The following is an 11,720-nucleotide window of genomic DNA, read 5'->3' on the forward strand; positions in this document are numbered from 1 at the left end:
TTCCAACCTTCTTTGCCCCAATTCCTAATGGAAATATTATCCAATAATACTACAAATATGTTTTTATATCTTTGGACAACTCAAAAGGAAAAATAAGGCATATGTGGTAGGTAAATATATTTTTACTGCCTAAAATGAAAGCACTATTATGAATCTGGGGTGGTAGAATCAAAGACAGAAGTGTGGGGGGATTGGAAGAGGAGGTGGGAATGACAAAGCTCCTCCATAATCTCCATCAGCCCCCATCAAGCCACTTCAATAAACATACTATCCTTGTAAAAACTGTATGTGCTTCTTACATAAATAAAGCCTTAAGACAAATCCTCTAGCCCCTATTCCCAAAGGGATTGCAGCCACTAAACCCTCAGATGTATAATTTCCAGAGATGCTGTTGCTAACCATGATCAGACTTATTATTTAATGGTATTCCTAAAATCACAGGTGTTACAATACTAAGTAATAAGTTAATAGGATGCTCAGCCTCTGATAGTCATTAGTATTTTGACCAACTTCGTTGCTGGGTCAGTGATAAATTTTAATTCTTTTTGATCAATTAAATTGACTAATGCAAGAATCATCCCCCAAGTTTGGCAGTAAAAGATGATTTAAAATAATTAATGTACAATGATGGCATACTTCCAAAGAACTTTAATGATTTGAAGCTCTTTAAAAGTTTTGCTGTTGAATTGAGTTATACAGAATCAAATAAAAGATATTAATTATGTAGCCATGACATTATTTGCAGCACTAAGTCATCACCACTGAATATTTCTTTATTTATAATATAGAATCCAGAATATTGGGTCAGCTCAGTAAATGCTAAATTTAAAGAATAGCTGTAGTTTCCACTGGCTGTTTACCAGAATTTTCTCTCATGTACCTAAATAATTTTCACAGGACTTAAATTTTTTTTTGCTTTGATGTTAATTACTGCCTGCTGGATCTTCTCATTAATCAATTTTCAAGCAATTAATTTGATCACAAATGGAAAGTATTGACCGAATTAAAGGCTATTTCCAGAATTAAACTATGGTAATTAATTTCCTGGTTTCGATGTTAATAAGTTGTCATATATTGTTTGGCAGACATTGATTAGAGTCTACATCAGCCATGCAAATTAATGCAGGCCTATTGGCCTCGCTGTTGGAAAAAGTAAGGCTGGGCTTTAAAAGGAAGAAGATAAGGAGGCAAAAGCAGAGCCAACTACATAGTGGGGAGGCTATATTTTCTCATTCCCAAAGATACAGACCGTCAAAACCCTTTCCAGGTCTCCACAAATTCAGTTTAGGATACTTTTTTGGCTGCCCCGAATTTAACCAAGCATAGTCACATTTCTAGTTTAATTGCAAGGTGCATAATATTAAGCATGGGGGGATTTTTATGCCTTGGGAAATGTACTCTGCTTTAGAAAAGTTATTGCTATGAGAATACCATATTATATTAAAGTATTTGAATTATTTTATAAAATATAAAATGTTAATTCATTTTAAAACTATAGCCATTAACATAGGCACTTGTATAATTTATTAATTTTTTTCATCCATTTTTGTTTTTTCTAAAACAAGGTCTGTGATGTTTCCTCAGTTTCTTAAAAGTGGTTTGTAATTCATGATTTTAATTAATATATGTTCATGTATGAAATATTTTGAACAGGTGATAAAATACAGAGAATATAACAGATACTAACATGTATCTCATCTGGACTTAATAGATATAAACATTTTTATGGTTTTACTTCCAATCTCTTTATTTTAAAATAACAAAAATAAAACCTTACATATACAGCTAAAAATCACCATTCTTTCTGCATTTCTTCTATTTTCCTAGAGATTCAGTACGTTGAAGTTGATGCATATTATTTCTATGAAATATTTATCATCTTTTCTTTTTTAGAAATTTATTTATTTATTTATTTATTTATGGCTGCGTTGTGTCTTTGTTGCTGTGCATAGGCTTTCTCTAGTTGCAGCGAGCAGGGGCCACTCTTCATTGTGGTGCACGGGCTTCTCATTGCAGTGGCTTCTCTTGTTGCAGAGCACGGGCTCTAGGTGCGCGGGCTTCAGTAGTTGTGGCATGTGGGCTTAGTAGTTGCAGCTCGCGGGCCCTAGAGTGCAGGCTCAGTAGTTGTGGTGCATGGACTTAGTTGTTCCACAGAATGTGGGATCTTCCCGGACCAGGGCCCGAACGCATGTCCCCTGCATTGGCAGGTGGATTCTTAACCACTACACCACCAAGGAAGTCCCTTATCATCCTTCTCAAGTGATATGTACAACTGTTATGTTTTTCACATATTTGACTTTACTTCTGAATTGTGCACTAGCTTTATATATATTTAAAAGTCTGTTAGAGGACATAGGATTAAATATATACGTGTCTCTGTGTGTGTGTGTGTGTGTGTGTGTGTTTGTATATATGTATATACACATAGGATTAAATATGTATAAGTGTATGTGTAGATATATGTGTATATATACGTATGTATATATATATTTTTTTATGTCATATAACAGACTTTTAAAATGTTACCAATCCAATAGGTATCATATTGTTTTAATATGTATTTTCAATAATGAATTTGAGCATTTTTTCAAGTGTTTATTGCATACTGTATTAATTTTTGTTCATTTGGGAACTGACTGTTCATATCTCTTTGCCCATTTTTCCTATGGGACTGTTCTTCGTATTTATTTAGGAGTGCTTTACATATTCTGAATGCTAACTTTTTGTTTATTCTATATAATGAAAATCCATTTTCAAGTCTGTGGCTTGTATTTTAACTTCGGTTGCTTTTTAATTAAAATAATTTTAATAGAGTCAGATTTATAAATCTTTTGTTTTAATTTGTATTTTGGGGGGCCTTGCTGAATAACTTATTCCCTACCCCAAAGTCATATGTTCTATGTGTACTTCAGGACTGTTTAAATTTTTGCTTTTCCTCTTTAGGTCTTCCATTTTTCTGGAATTTATTTGTGTAAATAGTGTGAGGTTTGCGTCCAATTTGATCATTTCCATATGGATAGCCACTTGTTCCAGCATCCTTTATTGAACTGTGCATTCTTTTCCCATTGATAAATAATGCATCTCTGTCAACTACCCATTTCCCATGTAAGTGGTCCATTTTTAGGCTGTCTATTCTGTTCCACTGGTGTGTCTATCTCCTGTAGCAATACCATGATAATTAAATTATTATAGATTGATACTATATCTCAATACTTGAGAGGACATATACCCTTTCTTCTTCAAAATTGACTGTTTTTACCATTTTATGTAGCATTTTAATACCACCTTTTCAAATTCTGTTAAAAATTGGAACTTTGGCTCACTGCAATAAATATATAGTTAGATGTCAAGGAGGAAAGGCTGTTCTTATAATATTGAATCTTCCTATTCATGAATATAGTACATTTTTCATTTATCTAGGCATTCTTTTATGTGCTAGAATGTTTTCATTTTATCCATTCTACCTTTTGCTAGGTTTATTCTTTAGATCTTTATAGTTTTTGTTGCTATTACTAATGATACATTTTTAAACATTACATTTTAAAATTAGTTGTTACTGGTGTGTAGGAATACTATTAACTTTTGCATATTGATGTTGATTCAGCAGTCTTGTTGAACTTTCTTATTAGTTCTAAGAATTTGTGTTTAGAGATTCTTTGGTTTTCTATACAAGCAATTATCACATCTGCAAATAATGACAATTTTGTTCCTAGCTTATATATAAGGTACTAAAAAGAGAAAGGTATGAAATATACTTTGTTAATAGGAGTAGAGTTTGGGAAATTGAGAGAACGGTACCTGCTAAAATTTCAGTGCTGGAAGCCACCAAATACAAAAGTTTTTCACTAACTTCCATCCACCCTCCTATTATTAAACCTCTTCCCTATCATCTTACAAGTTAGGCATTTTTACTTCAATTCCGTTCTGTTTTACAGAACTTTTTTTAGGTGAAAATATATTAGGCTAATCATGAGACTAGATGCCAGTATGTCAAAGATCCACCTTGCTGCTTAGAGGAACTTCATTCATTGTAGGCTGTGGGCACACACACTGAGTGTGATCACTGGGGAATGGAAGGTGGGATTTGAGTGTCCCTCTGTAGAAACCGCAGGGTCTCCTCCAGGCCAGACTGAGATCCACTTCTTTTTTGTGTTCTGAAACAAAGTAGGAACTCAGTAATTTTTTTCTTGAATTGCCCAAATATCTTGCTTTGTCTCTCAGAGCTTGAAATGTCACTGTTAGAAACTCATTCTGGTAGGATTTAAGGTTTATTCACATTTAACAATCTTTCCAGTAAACATTCTTAGGTTGTATTTTATTCTTTTAATTTACTGTGTCTACAAACAAAGCTTACTTTGTACTTGCTTCCTGTTCCATTCCAGCACTGGTGTATAATATTTGACAAGTTATGCCTGTTTCCTCATCTATTCAAGTGGCATAATTTAAAGGACCTTATAGTGTTGTTATGAAAATTCAACTAAAGCATATAAAACTTCAGGACAGTGCTTGGTGTATAATAATTAATAAATGTTACTTTTATTCATAAGTCATCATCATTGACCATTAGACAGCAACAAGAGAGCAAAACAGGCACTAGGAATAGACTCACAGGCATACATATACAAATTTTCATATACAGGTTAACATATATAAGAAAATAAATGCCTAGATGAAGAATTTCAATTAGAACAAAAAAGATCTATGAAAATATCAAATGGAAGTTTTAGAACTTTAAAATATCAATTAATACCTCAGTAGAAGTTTTACAACAGATCAAAAGAACTGAAAGGAGAACTAGTGACCTACGAAATATGACAGAAGAAAATAATAGACTGAAGATGAAGTAAAAAAGGAAAGAAAATTCAGACTAGTAAATATGAGACAAATGGGATATGGTGCAAATGTCTTAGATATGTATAATTGGAGTCCAAGAAAGAGTGATAGAGAAAAAGTGAGAGAGGCCATAATTTAGAAGGTGATGAGCAAAAATTAGTTTTAATTAAGAACAATCTCAGGGGGAGAAATAAATTAGGAGTATGGGATTAACAGAGACACACCACTATATGTAAAATAGATAAATAATAAGGATTTACTGGATAGTATAGGAAACTATATTCAATATCTTATAATAACCTATAATGGAAAATAATCTGAAAAAAATGTATATATAACTGTATCACTTTGCTATATACTAACACAATATTGTAAATCAACTATGATTCAATTTAAAAAATAAGAAAAATCTCAGTTCACAGAATTAAGAAGTATAAATTTCAAGCAGGGTAAATATAAAGAAAACCATACCTAGGGCATACCGTAATAAACATTTTTAGATAATTCAATATATATTTGTTTTTGTCACTCAGCATCTGTTTTTTAAAAAATGTATTGTAAAAGGTCTCCTATTCCTAGACTAGATATACTCCACTTATAGTTTACTTAAAATAGAAATTTTTGAATTTGTAAGCAATCTTAGTAGTTATGCAATTAAATCTGCTCATTATGTCAATAATGACACTGAAGTCCAGAAAAGTTGTGTGACTTATTTAAAAGTACTCCACCATAAAAAGCAATATTTTTAAAAAATAGTAACATTTTAAAAATGTTTAAAATAATGCAGTATAAGAACATTTAAAATTTTAATTCAAATTCTAATTGTCACAGAAATCATTCTTTATTTACCAAAATATCCATTCCATTCTTTATACTAATAGCAGAACTCTATTTTGGGGTATCTGTGTATAATTGTTGGGAGACAATTCTCCATAAATAGTTTTACATTTCTGCATGGTTGGAGACTTCTGAGTAATCACTGACAAGGTTTATTAAAGGATGATTGAACAGCTAACGTATCTTGAGAACTAGCAATAGTTTATTTCTTAGGAGAGGTTTAGAAATGTATCTCCCCAAAGATAATTGCTTACAATCCAAGCTAAGACTCAACTTCTCTGGAGAAGTGAGAGAACATTTGTTTACATTCCAGAATAAAAGTCTTTTTCTTTCTGGAGGAGAATATGGATAATTATGCCAGAATTCTCTCTATAAACTCTGAGTCTCAAAATTTTGATTCCTGTGAGTCAAAATTTTGACTCAAAGTCCCATAATTTTGACCCCTGAGATATAAATGCACTGCATATGCAGGCAGTATCTTAGTTCTTAGTCCTATTGATCTGTGAGAACTTAGGGTGGGGGAACTGACTCAGTCTGTGAGTAATTAGCTGTCTGAAACTATGATCCAGAAACCTTGAGGCTACTGTCAGTACTTATATATAAAAGTTTGACAGGATAAGTTATTTGCTTGTAAATAGGGTAAACTCTTCATTTTTAACCTAAGTGCCAATGTTTAACTAAAATACTGTACTTCCTGGCCTCCACTGTGGTTAAAAGTAGCAAAGTGACCAAAATCTCAGCAATGATATGACAGCAGAAGTTGGTGTTTAGGAATTTTAGAACACGCCCTTCTCCCTAATTTTAATCTCTTGAACTATGGTTATGATGGCTGGGGATATAACATTCTTCTTTTACCATAAAGTGATTTTGAGAAGGGGATAATGAGTATTTTGATGTAATAATGACAAAAGGGTTATTCCTAACCAGGAAGACATGCCATGAAAGAGAAGAGGGATTCTATCATCCATTCACTCAGTCAACAAATATCATATTGGCAGAATCTGTGTTGGGTTCTCTGGATACCAAGATGAATAAAACCTGGTTTTTACCCTCAAAAAGCTCAAATGGGGGAGGAAAGACAAAAGCTGATGATTAAAATAATTTGTAGGAAGAGCTATATAGTGATATGTATATTATATAATCAACCTTGCTATATAGTGATATGTATATTATATAATCAACCTTTATACTTATGTACACTTTTAACTCCTTTGTCTTTCTCTTGCTTCCTAGTACATGCTTGGCTAAACCAATCTTGGTAATACCGAACTCTCAGACTACTTACGCCTGTCCCCCTGAGGTTGAAGGGGGCCGAAAAAACACATACCAGACTATTCCCGGAAATTTGTAGTCCATTCACTTTCTATTCTCTTAGATGAGATTTTATCTCTTCTCTCTTTTCTGATATTTAACATCTGCTCTACAAACCACCTCCTCCACTACTTTCATAGTCAACTAATGGATGAACTTCTTATTTCATTGAGAAGAAAGAAACAATTAAAAAAGAACTTCCACAAGTTCCCATGAACACATCTACCCCTTTACCTCTACCTTCTCTTTTGTTTTTATGGATCAATTTTACTATCTCACACCTAGGACTAACCCCTCCACTTATATAAAATTTCTTATCCCCTCTTGATATTTAAAGACATTGTTCCATAAATGTCCTCAACTTTTCTGATCAAAACTTTTTCCTATTCTTTATTGGATTATTCTCATAAGTAAATGAACCCCAGGGCATGTTACGCAAGAGATGAGCCAAAGCCTGAAGAGATTTCCAGATCATTAAGTATGAGGAAGACTTAGAATGATAGAGATTGATCAGTAAATGGAGACAAAAGGATAGAGTATCCATCTCAGCAAATGTCCACATGTATGACAGGTGGTCAGGGACCAAATGCCCCTTCTGATTCCCTGGCCTATACATATTTTAAGGAATTTAGATGCAACTCTAAGACAGAAAAGTAGATAAATAAAACTTTGAAAAGATTAAGAACCCTTTTGATTTGATTACAATGTTCTGGTTATCAGAGGAAAGGAAAGTTGTGATGGTTAATCTTATCTGTCAACTTGGCTGGGCTAAGGGATGCCCAGATAGCTGGTAAAATATTATCTGGGTGTGTCCATGAGAGTGTTTCCAGAAGAGATTAACATTTGAAGAAGTAGATTGAGTAAAGGAGATGCCCTTACCAGTGCTGGTGGGCATCATTCAATCATTGAGGACTTGAATAGAACAAAAAAGGTACAGAAGGGCAAATTTGCTCTTTTTCTTGTGCTAGAACATCCATCTTCTTCTTACCTGGGACTTTGGTGCTCCTGGTTCTCAGGCATTTGGGTTTGGACTGGAACTACACCACTGCTTCCTTGGGCCTCCAAGGAGCAGATGGCAGATCATGGAACATCTCAGCCTCCATAATCATTTGAGGCAATCCCTCATAATAAATCTCTTTCTATGTATCTGTATATATCTTATTGGTTCTCTATCTCTGGAGAACCCTGACTAATACAAGACCAAATATAAAATAGTACCATATAAATAAAATAGATATTTTTTGAGCAGGGGAACAATTGAATATGTAATCTCAGATCCTATGTATACTACAAGGGTTATTTTAAAGTTTTATCTTATTTTTATTATAGAATTTGAGAGTTTGACAAAAAACCTTATAAACTTAAAATTCTAATGTGAAAATGATCCATCAAATCACTAATCAAAACATAAGATACACCGTTTAAAGCTTCAACAAAGAGCAGTTTAACAACAATAAGTGAAGAGTCATTTGGTACATTAGAGGATATTCTAATCAGCAGAAGAAGTAATAGGGCTCAGCAGGTGCTTGGGAAACCAGAATTTCATTGTAAATGCATTATACTGAAGTTACAATGCAAATCAAGATGAATTTTTTCAATCCTCATTTTAACTGAAACTAAATGTGTATCTCAATGGAGAAATTGCTAACTAACAAGAAGTTTCATATTCCAATCTCCTAAATGTCTTGCTTTTACCTAATTTTAACTACTTTTTTTAAACTTTAATTTTTTGCTTGATATAACCTTGAATAGAATGTAAAGACGTTTACCTGTATATCCCTGGATGTTCAAGACTACTGATTATGTCTCTCTACTCCCTAGTGTCCAGGTCATGCAGAAACAAGCCTAATTGTACGCTTTCCTTTATCACTTGACTCAGTTTCACAGCTTGATGTACCATCAATTTCAAGATTCTTCTAAGTTTAGAAAATGAGTTTGACCAAAACTTGGCACATATGAGATTCTTTTCCTTTGGTTTCTGGAAACATGACTACTGAAGCAAATGAACTATCCTATTTGCTTCTAAAAAGAGATAGGAAATAAGTGGAAAGTACATTGTTTTGCTTCCCCAAAAATATACTCTCTTAGGGTAATCACTGTGCTATCTACTAATGAGTTTTAGAGACTAATCTGACATTGATGTTTTATGCATCATTTAATTGTTTCATGTTTAATTGCATTACAACAAAGCCAACATCCATGGCAGTGAAGATATAAAGGATACTTTATAAACTCAGAAAAGTAGAATGGAGTCACAGAGCAGATTTACCCATGGAAAAAAATTTACATGAAGTAGACTAACCATTGTGATTATGTTAAAGACAGAGGACACCATAAGAAAACAAAGGCCAGCAAATTAATTTAAAAAAGAGATTTTAAGAACCAATAATATATCATAATTGATTGAAATCATAAACTATTCATTTTCTTTGTTTTAGAATAAGAATTGAGGTTTTAAGTTTTGTCCCCCTGTCTTTTATCATATGTTAGATATACAATTAATGAAGTGTCACAAAAGTTTCAGGTAGTAAAATGCACTATAATAATACAATCAACATATTGATGTTCATTCTTGGTGGTTATAGTGATTTAATTTCTCCTTTATGAAATGAGGAATTCATTTTTAGATGACCTACATATGGCAATTCTAAGGTTACTATGTGCGTTTTCACCCTTTGAAAATAATTTTTATTAAAATGAACAGAAATGAAATATCTGGTCTGCAGTAGAGAGGTAATGTATATTTGATAAATGAAAAAAGTAAATTTATAGATTGTCTTAGAGACTGCTGTGGTGTGTGCAAGGAATGCACTAGGCCAAGATACTGAATTTGAAAAGAAGCATGAAATCCTGAAAGTCAATTTTTAATTTAATTTAATATTTTTAAAAGGATAAGAGGCATTATGAAAATTCTTCTTAAATTACTAGTAGTGGCCCCAGGGAAAAGATTTAAGGGTAAAAGATGTGATTAAATTGATGTCTCTTAGACAAAGTTACCATATGTATGGGCCTAGAAAATATGATCTCATATAAACACACTTCTATCAGTGGCTCCTATAAGTTATTAGCATATTTTTAACATCTAAATTTCTATAATATTAAGAAGTCACTTTATTTCTAAGTATTTATGTGGTGCATAGGAACACTAAACTGTTGATTTTAGGGAAAGCTAAAACGTGCAGGAATTCTTAACATTTTACCTTCTCTTTGATTAAATAACTGAACAAATAAGTCAACAAAATTATATTATTGGCCAGCCACCTGGTAGGTAAGCAAATACAGAATCCCTCTCTTGATGAAGTTTATGAGTTAGAGCACAAGACAGATATGAAACTGAATTTAAAGTGTGCTGAGTATACAGTGCTCTTGGATATAGAACTAATCTGGCCTGGGCATTTGTGAGAATTGTCTGAAAATGACATTTAAGTTGAGACTTTATTAATGGGAAGGAGTTAGCTAGGAAAGGAGAAAGAGGGGGGAGAAAACAGGGGTTCAGGCAGAAGGAAGAGCAAGACAAAGATCTCGAGGAAAAGAAGAATGTAGTTTGTCCAAGAAACGAAGTCCAGCATGGCTGGTGCATAGATGCAGGCAGAGAGTGGAAAGAAAGCAAATACGCAGGGGGAAGGTCACTGCCTCTCACTACAGTATATTATGCGGAAATCACAAAGCTTGAAACATTGCATGATTCCCTCAAAATGATCTCAGAATGGGTTACATCAGTAAATGTCAACCTCCAATCAAATCCTCTTTCTCTATGGCTTTCTTCTTCTGGAAAGAACTTACCCGAGGCCACCCTGCTGGTTGGTGTGAATCTCCTAAACTTCCCCACCATACTTGCAGCTAAGTTGTGCCATAGCTCTGGAAGATGAGTTGTCTGGAAAGTCCCATTGGAGGGCATCACATTTTTTTTTTTTCCCAGAATAAGTGTTAAGCATTTATTCTTTTTTTTTTTCAACATCGTTATTGAAGTATAATTGCTTTACAATGGTGTGTTAGTTTCTGCATTATAACAAAGTGAATCAGCTATATATATACATATCTCCCCATATCTCCTCCCTCTTGCATCTCCCTCTCACCCTCCCTACCCCACCCCTCTAGGTGGAAAAAAAGCACCAAGCTGATCTCCCTGTGCTATGTGGCTGCTTCCCACTAGCTATCTATTTTACATTTGGTAGTGTATATATGTCCATGCCACTCTTTCACTTCGTCCCAGCTTACCCTTTCCCCTCCCCATGTCCTCAAGTCCATTTTCTACGTCTGCGTCTTTATTCCTGTCCTGTCCTAGGTTCTTCAGAACCAATTTTTTTTTTATATTCCATATATATGTGTTAGCACACAGTATTTGTTTTTCTCTTTCTGACTTACTTCACTATGTATGACGGACTCAAGGTCCATCCACCTCACTGCTTTACAATGGTGTGTTAGTTTCTGCATTATAACAAAGTGAATCAGCTATATATATACATATCTCCCCATATCTCCTCCCTCTTGCATCTCCCTCTCACCCTCCCTACCCCACCCCTCTAGGTGGAAAAAAAGCACCAAGCTGATCTCCCTGTGCTATGTGGCTGCTTCCCACTAGCTATCTATTTTACATTTGGTAGTGTATATATGTCCATGCCACTCTTTCACTTCGTCCCAGCTTACCCTTCCCCCTCCCCATGTCCTCAAGTCCATTTTCTACGTCTGCGTCTTTATTCCTGTCCTGTCCTAGGTTCTTCAGAACCAATTTTTTTTTT

This window comes from Physeter macrocephalus, chromosome 7, assembly GCF_002837175.3.
Source record: "Physeter macrocephalus isolate SW-GA chromosome 7, ASM283717v5, whole genome shotgun sequence".
NCBI lineage: Eukaryota > Metazoa > Chordata > Mammalia > Artiodactyla > Physeteridae > Physeter > Physeter macrocephalus.